The sequence below is a fragment of the Lactuca serriola genome, chromosome 8 (assembly GCF_051521515.1).
Source record: "Lactuca serriola cultivar US96UC23 chromosome 8, Lser_US96UC23_V15, whole genome shotgun sequence".
NCBI classification, from domain to species: domain Eukaryota; kingdom Viridiplantae; phylum Streptophyta; class Magnoliopsida; order Asterales; family Asteraceae; genus Lactuca; species Lactuca serriola.
The window spans coordinates 48,915,385-48,925,351 of record NC_136415.1 but is presented as its reverse complement, the minus strand read 5'-3'; the positions used below and the strand labels follow the sequence as shown (position 1 = coordinate 48,925,351).

The 9,967-nt window shown below is 33.4% G+C and overlaps 1 long non-coding RNA gene across 4 annotated transcripts in view; it reads left to right on the top strand.

The window, feature by feature from the left end:
* The first annotated feature begins 1,365 nt into the window (after window positions 1–1,365).
* Window positions 1,366–9,967, top strand: part of LOC145069032 (uncharacterized) — a 29,235-nt gene continuing 20,633 nt past the window's right edge. For 2 of the 4 annotated variants that reach the window (XR_013689235.1, XR_013689236.1), the window contains exon 1: window positions 1,530–2,128. This is a non-coding gene — a long non-coding RNA (uncharacterized LOC145069032). The other 2 variants (XR_013689238.1, XR_013689237.1) reach the window with 2 other exon arrangements.

Sequence of the window (9,967 nt, the reverse complement as noted above, 5' to 3'; positions counted from 1 at the left end):
TTCAAATTTTCAAAATTTCAAATATTATACCAAAATGTTCATATTTTTGTATTTTTAAATTACAAACTTTCTTATTTTCTAATTTTGAAGTATTTGTTTTTCTTAAGATATATTAATATTTGATTAATTTTAATATTTTATTAATAATCTATTATCCCCGATTAATCCCCGCCAATACCGATTAATCCCCTAACAACAGTCAACCGTCGAGCTACCGCCGAGCGATTTTTACAATCTTGATAATAATTAAATCTGTCGAAAGCCCTGCACATGCTTAATATGCCAAAAACATTAATGCAAAAGTAAAGGTTAGCAAATTTGAATACATTAAGAGACGTGACGATTTTAAATTATTACTAAATATGGCACTTAATAATATAAATAACAGACGTGTGGATTTAATTTATTACTAATGATGGAGTTTTAACTATAAGTATATAGACCTGATTGTGAAATTAGATCTGAAAGCATTTTGATGGAGGCTCCACTAATGGAGTTCGAGTTGTAATATGGAACCAACCACATTTCAATAAATAAATAAAAAATAAAAATAAAAATAAAAAAGGAAGTGGGGACCTAATTAGTTTTGTGTCTTTGGATGTTTGGTAGAGTGTGTAAATGAGGACCCACAATTAAATGGCTTCTACCCCATCAATAGTATAGGTGTTGTATCTATCTTTTTTTGAAGTGGAGGAAGTAATTTAAAAATAGATTAGATTTATGGTTAAAAAAATAAGAACACACCCATCTTCTCATTCCATCGCAGAAAAAAAAATAATAAAGCTAAGTATAAATTTGGATTTTGAATAGTAGAAAAAGCTAGCTTTTAGACACAAGGCTAGAGTTTACAAAATGTGAAAAAATAAAGCCAAGTTTGCATTTGGATTTTGAACAGAAGAGGAAGCTAGCTTGTAGACAAAAGTTAGAGTTTACAAATAATAGACGGATGGTTTTGAATGAGCTTTTAAAGCAACTATATTTTTGTTTTTTCGTAATTTACACAGAATTGCACTTTGGATGTGTTTTTTTTGGGGAATTGTAGGTTAATTGTAGGCGTATGTGATGATGCCAAAACTTGTTACAACAATAACTCATGGTTTCCAATTACAAGTTTTTGTTGAAACTGTCAAATTAATCCAAACCTAACTTTGAAAAGTTAATAATATTTGTTTTTCTTTATAAACTGTTTGTTTTTAATTTAATCTATTTGCTAGAGCAAAAGTTAAGGAATATTAAAGATAAAAGTTTGTAGTAGGGTAGATTTTGACAAGTTTCTGTAAACCGAAGGTTGAAACTGTAATTTATGTAGCTATTTACCGAGAGAGAGAGAGAGAGAGAGAGAGAGAGAGAGAGAGAGAGAGAGAGAGAGAGAGCATAATTGCGTAGTCTCCGATCTCCTCTATCAAACCCTTTTCTCTTTTTGTTTCCATCTTGTCAGTTGGTTCTTTAGTTTGTAACCATTAAATCACGCATAAGTGTTAAGATCACTCATATTTAGTAATAATTACCTTTTGTAAATCTTGTATGTATTCTGTATTTGTTTTCACTTCAAGATCCTTCCTATTCTTGTCTTTGTTTTCTCTTATTTTTTTCAACATTTTTAAAGTTTGATTATTGAAAATTGTGGTGTTTGTATGTATATGTAGGCTTGTCCTCTGTTTATAACACTTTTGTCATATGTGGAATTAGCATTTACCTACATCTCGGATATTTATTTTCTTTTGCAAGTTTGGGTTTACCTTGAGTTTCCAAAATTCCACAGGTTGAAATGAACCAATGTTTGGATGATTTAGACTGTTTCCTCTATCCTGAAGCAATCAATCTCTAACTACAAACAAGAAATTTAGAAATTGTTTTAGAAACAAAATACAACAATATCTATACATCTATACATTGTCAATAAAATTAATTTGAACTTCTCTGTTTTGCTTCTTTTTTTTTGGATATACAACAGAATTGTGAGGTATTATTCAATCAATCTGGTAATCAACTTGCTTGTATCATTTTTATTGATATGTAGATATATCTGTCGTGAACCTGAATTATATCTGTAACTTTTGCAGGTTTTGGGGAACACATGAAGTCATAAACTTACACTAACATTTGAGAGCATAACCCAAGATTTCAAGTAAGTATTCAATTACATTCTAAAGATTTAGACCTTATATGTTTACCACTATTGGATTTACTGAATTTGTTTTTTGTTGGAGCATAACCCAAGATATAGACTTATTTTATTAGTCTTGTATCAGGCCATGGCCTTGTATAGCCCAGCCCACACATACCTTGTATACGTATATTTGTAGATTCCCATTATTTATACCCATTCCTATACCCTTTAATAATTGCATTATATTTTTTTCCTTAATCAATGATTATATAATAATTTTATATCTATTTACTTATAATTTAGAGTAAATTACATGAATGGTCCCTATGGGTTGGGGTAATTTGCATGCTTGGTCCCTAACTAATATTTTTAACTCGGAAAGTCCCTAGTGTTTGCTTTTGTTACGCGCTTGGTCCCTATTATTTGTTTTTGTTACGCGTTTGGTCTCTGCCTTACCTAAAAATACTAATATTTGAATATGGAAAGATGGTGGTGTATGTAAGGTAAGGTGAGGAGGTGGGGTTAAGGGTGTGTTTATTTAAATAAATTAAAAAATCAAGGAAAAAATAGTCTTTTTTTATGTACAGGGACCAAGCGCGTAATAAAAACAAACAATAGGGACCTTCTGAGTTAAAGAAATAATTTAGGGACCAAACACGTAAATTATCCTAAACCATAGGGACCACTCATGTAATTTACTCATTATTACAAAATAATTTATCTTTTTACCAATAGTTAATAGTTAGTTATAAAATAATGATGCGTAGATTTTTTATAATACCAAATATTTCTTCTTTTTTAAATCCATTTAATAAAACATTATATTAAAGTTATGTTATATAAAATATTATAAAGTATTTATAATATATTTTTTTGATATTTTATTCGTTTATTTATTTGACATTTTGTTCGAATAACATTTTTTTATTATTTTTTAGTATTTTGTTTGAATATATATTTTTAATGTTTTTTTTACGCTTTGTTCGTTTATATATATATATATATATATATATATATATATATATATATATATATATATATATATATATATATATATATATATGTGTGTGTGTTATAATCTAATTTTTTTTAAATCGAATTTATTGTTATTGAAATCTTAAAAAAAAATCGGATTAAGACTTTTGAAAAAGCCATTTTAATCGGATAAAAATCTTGATTTTTTAAAACTTATTTTTGTTTGTGCATATGTATAACTAACAAAATGTTAATGAAAACATCATTAAATAACGGATTCAAACAAAATATAAAAGAAAACTTTATTTATTTATCTTTCTTTGTATAATTTAAAAAAGGGTTTAGGTCATTTTTGGTTACTTAACTTTTGGTTTTGTGCTCATTTGGTCACTTAACTTTTTTTAAGTTTCAAAAGGTCATCAAACTATTGCATTTGTACTCATTTAGTCACTTAACTTTTGGTTTAGTCACATTTAGTCACCTAACTTTTAAAATTGTGCTCATTTGGTCACTAAACTTTTAAATTTTTTTAAAAGTTTGGTGACTAAATGAGCAAAATTTTAAAAGTTGGGTGACTAAATGAGCACAAATCTAAAAGTTAAGTGACTAAATGTGACCAAACCAAAAGTTAAGTGACTAAATGAGCACAAAATCAAAAGTTTGATGACCTTTTAAAACTTAAAAATAGTTAAGTGACCAAATAAGCACAAAACCAAAAGTTAAATGACCAAAAATGACCTAAACCCTTTAAAAAATCCTTTTTAACAGTGGATTTCTTTTAAAAAATGTTTGACGTTTTATTTAAATATATTGTTTAATATTTTTTTTGTCGTTTTGTTAGAATATGTTGTTTAATATATATTCAAACAAAATGTAAATAGATTATAATAAATATCCAAAATCATAAAGATAAATATAATAATACTTAAAGTTAAATAACATATTACGACAAGCTAATATATTTAAATAAAACATTAACATAATTATTAAAATAAAAATGTCACTCAAAAATGCAAACAAGCAAAATGTAAATAGATTTTCTAAATTATATAAACTAAAATAATAATAATAATAATAATAATAATAATAATAATAATAATAATAATAAGATTTTAAAAATAAAAAGAAAAAATAATTTGACATGTAATAATTATTTAATTATAGAAAAAAAGAAAGTAATAATTATTAAGTAATAATTATAGCTGTTTAAGAAAATAAGAAGATGTAATCATTAGCGATATGAATATAATAGAAAAGTGATATGATAGATAGACTCAAAAAATGCACTTTCCCTCTACTCAAAAAATGCGCTTTTGATTTTGTTCTCAATCAAATAAAGATAGATTGTTCCTTTCAATTCGGACCACAAACTGGGCCGATCCAACCATGTTGGATCAACCCGGAGAGAAAACAAATAAAAAAGATCCCTTAATATTAGTTTTTTCTAAAAAAAATCGTTGTAAAAAATTGGACCATTTTTGCTAATAAATACCCAAATCAAGACAAAAGCGACAAATAACGGTTAAAATACAGTCTTCCTATTTGTGTCAAAGATGAAAAAAGAAACCTCTTTTATAAAAACGTAAACTAATGTTTCTAAAATAAGAAGCTTCACACCTGGAGGGTATCTATTTTGGTTTTTTATGAATAGGAATTTTATATATTTTTTCGTGAGTCATATTAAAAGTTTAAAACAAACTTATTAATTATTTAGTTTAAAATTTAAAATAAATAAATATGGAGACTTAAAAACTTCACATTTTTTTTCCTTAAAAAAAATAAGAAAATACCTTACAAGGTTTGAACCACCTAAGTATTTTTCTTTCAAATTAAAGTTTTTTCTTTCTGCTTTTTGTTTGAAAGGTTCAAACCTTTTATATAATATTTCCTTTAAATTAAATTAAAAAAAAAAAACAATGTTTTACTAGCTTTAAACTCGGGCTCTTATATTAACATTACCACTTAATTACAAAAAGCTTTCATTAATAATAAAAGCTTCATATCTTATTATATTCTTCTTTTAGGTGCAACAACCGAAAAATACAATCAATTTTAAATTTTTCAAAAACATCTCGATTCCATTAAATCTTTACAAAAGGTTTTCAATACAAAACATTTAACGTTTTCCCAGAATCACAATACTATGAAATCATGAGGAGCGGTACGATCACGCCTTCGCCTTGCCACAGTCTCCTGAAGAACCTGAAAAACATGAAACCACAACTGTAAGCCCGAAAGCTTAGTGAGATATCCCCAAAATACCAACCACAAATACCATACACGCATAACATGCCATAACATATCTGATCACAGAACAGTCATGCACTTCGGGTCTACTGTGTGAATGGTCCGCTGCACCGGCCTACAGTCCACCTGGTCCACCCTCTGAGTCTATCAACATACATCGAGTCTACAGTGTGATTGGTCTGCCCGCTCCCGGGCCTTCAATCCACCTGGTCCACTCTCTGAGTCTACAGTATGACTGGTCCGCCCGCACCGGGCCTTCAGTCTATCTGGTCCACTCTCCAAGCCTTCGGCACGTCTGGTCCGCCCTTTCGGGGCCTACAGCCTATCCGAACCGCTCGCGGGGCCTTCGGGACAACCGGTCCGCCTTGGGTATCTTGGCCTACAGCACGCAGCAGGACCCGCCTCAACCCAACTCCAGTCCAAACAACCATGTGCACATATACATACAATCATATAGCAATTCACAGTCAACAAGCAGATCAAACAGATCACATAGCATATCACCATCCTAACCAGGATACCGACCTAACAGGTCTCTAGCATAGCATCTCCCTATCTCCCAGGGTACCGATCTCAAATAGGTCTCTATATACCATCCTAGCTATCGGGATGCAAACATAACATAGCAACAACATAACAACAACTACCCGGATCTCAATCCGATAAGGGCCGGCCTTGGTGCCTTAGACCCTGTTGATATAGTGAGGATAACTCACCTCGAAACCGCCGACTGAACAGATAACCCAAGCTGTTCCGATCACTGATACGATCTCCACCACTGGACAATCACCAATGCACTGAACTCAAAACAATAATCAACAATTACCAAAATGCCGCTGGAAACCACTGGTCAACCCTTGGTCAAAGACAAGGTCAAAGTCAACCCCTGACTGACTCTACTCGCCGAGTCAACCCGATGACTCGCCGAGTCCCCATACTCAGAACTTCCCTTAATCCGCGACCTAACTCGCCGAGTCACCCCGAGACTCGTCGAGTTCAACAACTCTGAGTCCACTCGCACACAACTCACCGAGTCATCCCTTGACTCACCGATTCTCGACTCGACCAGAAAATATTAGGACTCTTCGACAAGACTCGCCGAGCCCAAGAACAGACTCGCCGAGTCTAAGGCTATCTTCAACCTACTCGCTGAGTTGTTCATACAACTCGCCGAGTTCCAGGCCATCTTCATCCAACTCACCGAGTTGTTCTTCCAACTCGTCGAGTTCCAGCTCATCTTCAAGCAACTCGTCGAGTACACCCATGTGACTCGCCGAGTACCACCGGTCTGAATCCATTCAAAAGCATTCCAGGCCATGCAATTGATCCAAAACATAGATCTAGCCCCCTACAACCCATCCATCACGTAAAGTGGCAAACTTTACGTGAATCCAAAGAGATCTAGGCCATTTGCACATTGAACTAGGGTTTGGGACATGATGGCTCCACTAAACACTCCAACACAGGGACTTTCATGCTCTCTGATCCTTCTCCATTCCAGATCTGAGGTAGCAACCTCAGATCTAACCTCTAGACTCCAATTACATCCAAAGACAAGCTCCCCACAAACCCCAAAACGAAGAAACAACATAACAACAGCCCAAGAACGAGATATTACCTCCAAGGAACACCCCCCAACTGCAATGAAGCTCGAATCCAAGCAAAGCCCCTTGCTCCAAGCCTTCAAACTCCCAAAATTCCTTCAATCAAACACCCCTTCAAGCTCCTAATGAGATATGATCACTCACACACGAAGGCTAAGGGTTTCTGGACTTGAGGATGAACAAAGAGGCTGAGAGAGGGATGTTATGTTCTTTATATAGGGCTCAACCCCGAGAATTAGGGTTTTCTCCACTCAGCGCCTACTCGCCGAGTCCATCTTACTGACTCGCCGAGTCGGCTACCTAACACGCGGCCCAGTCACGACTCTACTCGCCGAGTCCACCCATGGACTCGCCGATTCACTCTTTCCCAATTTACTCTTTTAGCCATTCTACTCTACTCTTGATATTTCGGGATGTTACATTAGGGATAACAAAAAAATAAAATAGCGCAGGGAATTGAACTCACGTACGACTAATCACCAAATATCAAATGTCATAACCAACCTATGCTATCAATAGCGCGTTATAGAGGTGTTATAACTGATGGGTTTTGATCATAAGACATCCTATGTGCTCATACAAACCCTAATGCTTGGATCTAGGTTTCTCTATTGTACATGCTTTGAATCCAAGACTATAAACCCTAATTCTAGCATATGGAAATCAATATTAACATATAATTAGGTTTATGATATTACCTTGATTGTTATGTAGCAATAACAATCCCAATTCTTCCTTGAATTGACTTTGGAAGGCTTAGAGTCACAAGGGTCACTCTTCTAATGGCTTACAAACACCATAAGCAAGTGGAGAAGGTATAAGGAGAGAGAGGAGGTATTGAATTCGTTTCTAGGACCTCTTGGGAAGGCTTAGACAAATTCATGAGCCTTGGGGTCTTTATATAGGGTTAGGATTAGGGTTTCAGTCCTTATCCTTATCTAGTTACTTGCCCATCAAGCAACCATAAGATAAGCCTTGAAAATCCCAATCTTTTGGACCTTGGACGATTTTAAGGATATCCTTATCCTTGAATTCGTCCATCCTTTAACAAGGATAACCATTGCCCTATTTTGTAACTATCACATAATTACAATTCAGCCCCTCTAGTTTAATTAATTACACTTGATCACAAAATTAATTCTTAATTAATTATTGACCAATATTAATTAAACAAATATGATTTCTCCTTTAATATATTATTCTTATAACATATTACTAAATCATAATAACCTCTCTCTTTATTTATTTCTCCAATCAAGTTGCTTTGGTGAAGGCAACCCAAAAGGACCATGCACCATCGGGTCAAGTACATACCAAAATACTTATGGACTTAGACACTAATCCAACAGTCTCCCACTTGGATAAGTCTAATAACTATTCTGCGTATGACTTCAGATCCTGATCTGCAATCGTAGCTTTCCAAAGCCGCTGTCAACTCTGATCCTATCAGATACGCGTGTCCTTAGATAAGGGATCATATATTCCTCCAATCTAGATATCATATGAGATATGATTTCAAATCATTCTCTTTGTACTATATCTCGATTCCCGATTTATGACGACTGACTAATTGAACAAATCAAATTAGCCCTAGCCCGGCCGAGCATTTACGTTTGTCATCACTAAATCATCGAGGGGCCCAAAGATATCGCTTTTATCCTACTTTGAATAAAAGGAACGGATAAACTTTGATACAATGCTTGCTTGCACTCACTAACCGAATCACACACAACAATATGTTTTATAACACCAAGTTACTAGTGCGTTTACATATTATCAATGTGCAACCGATTCGCAAGAAACAACTCACACATCTCGATTTCAAGAATATAAGATGTTATCATCTCACCAATCACTCGTGATACAATCCATGGAGTGATCCAAGTGAGCGTGGGTTTAATCCAATGCTCAAATTATATTCATAAGCACTCATGAACGTTGCAGCAAACATTTGCTTATGTCTAATGCTCTTTAGACAATCCACACACCAATTCACGACAGTCTTCATTCATATCTACTTCCAACATATGAACGACTATGGCCCGTTTGAATAATTCGATTATTCTTAATAAACTCAATTATTCTGGAAGTCAAAACATGCAAATGTGAAACACAAGAATAATACTAATCCCATATGGCCTCAACCCTTTGAGCATAAATAAAACACTTTTATTTATCACCATATTGATTACTCATTATTTGTCGTTTCGGGTAATCAACTTCTTACTTGAATTACAACACTTGTCCCATGCTCCTAGTATGCACACAATGTTTACCTATGGTTCTTACTTTGTGAAATAAATCACATTGAACACATTTCCAATCATTCTCATTTCACAACTCCAAATCCTTTTCATAAGTGAAAGAATATCAAATTCTTGCTACTTATAGAATATGCTAGATTCTAACATTTTATGCAATGATCTCTTTTGTAATGTCACTGCACCAAAGTCACAAAGACTATTGCCAATGATATTACAAAGTCTTCTATCGGAGATTTTTACAAGACAATTCCTTAGATATGATGTCTCTCACTCAAAGTATATTCCTTTGAACATCCTTTGGCATAAAAGTTTCTAATCTAGTCATAGAATTTTTTTTTTAAAATATTCAATTCCCAATATGGACACGCTTCCATATTTTTCATATGACAACTCATTCTTAATAGAATCTTATCTATTCGTAATGATGTCGATATGGTCCACCCAATATGGAAACATTTCCATATTTTCCAATACTATACTTCCAACTACTCATAAGCGACCAATCCTCGTCGAACTTTGGGTTGTCCTTTGATAGTTGTTTAATTGTTTTAGTCAAAACCAATTCTAGTCCCTTTTCCCTCTAAATGCGCTCGACATTTGGAAAATTTTAGAATGGTCAAATATCAAAGCATTTGCAATCGATCCTTTACCCGAAGCGTATGGGACACGACGCATAATGTTTTATTTGCTATGTTCTCAAAATTCGAATTGTGAAGAGGAATGCCGTAATCATAATCGAAATTTTAAGAACACACTATGTACCTTTG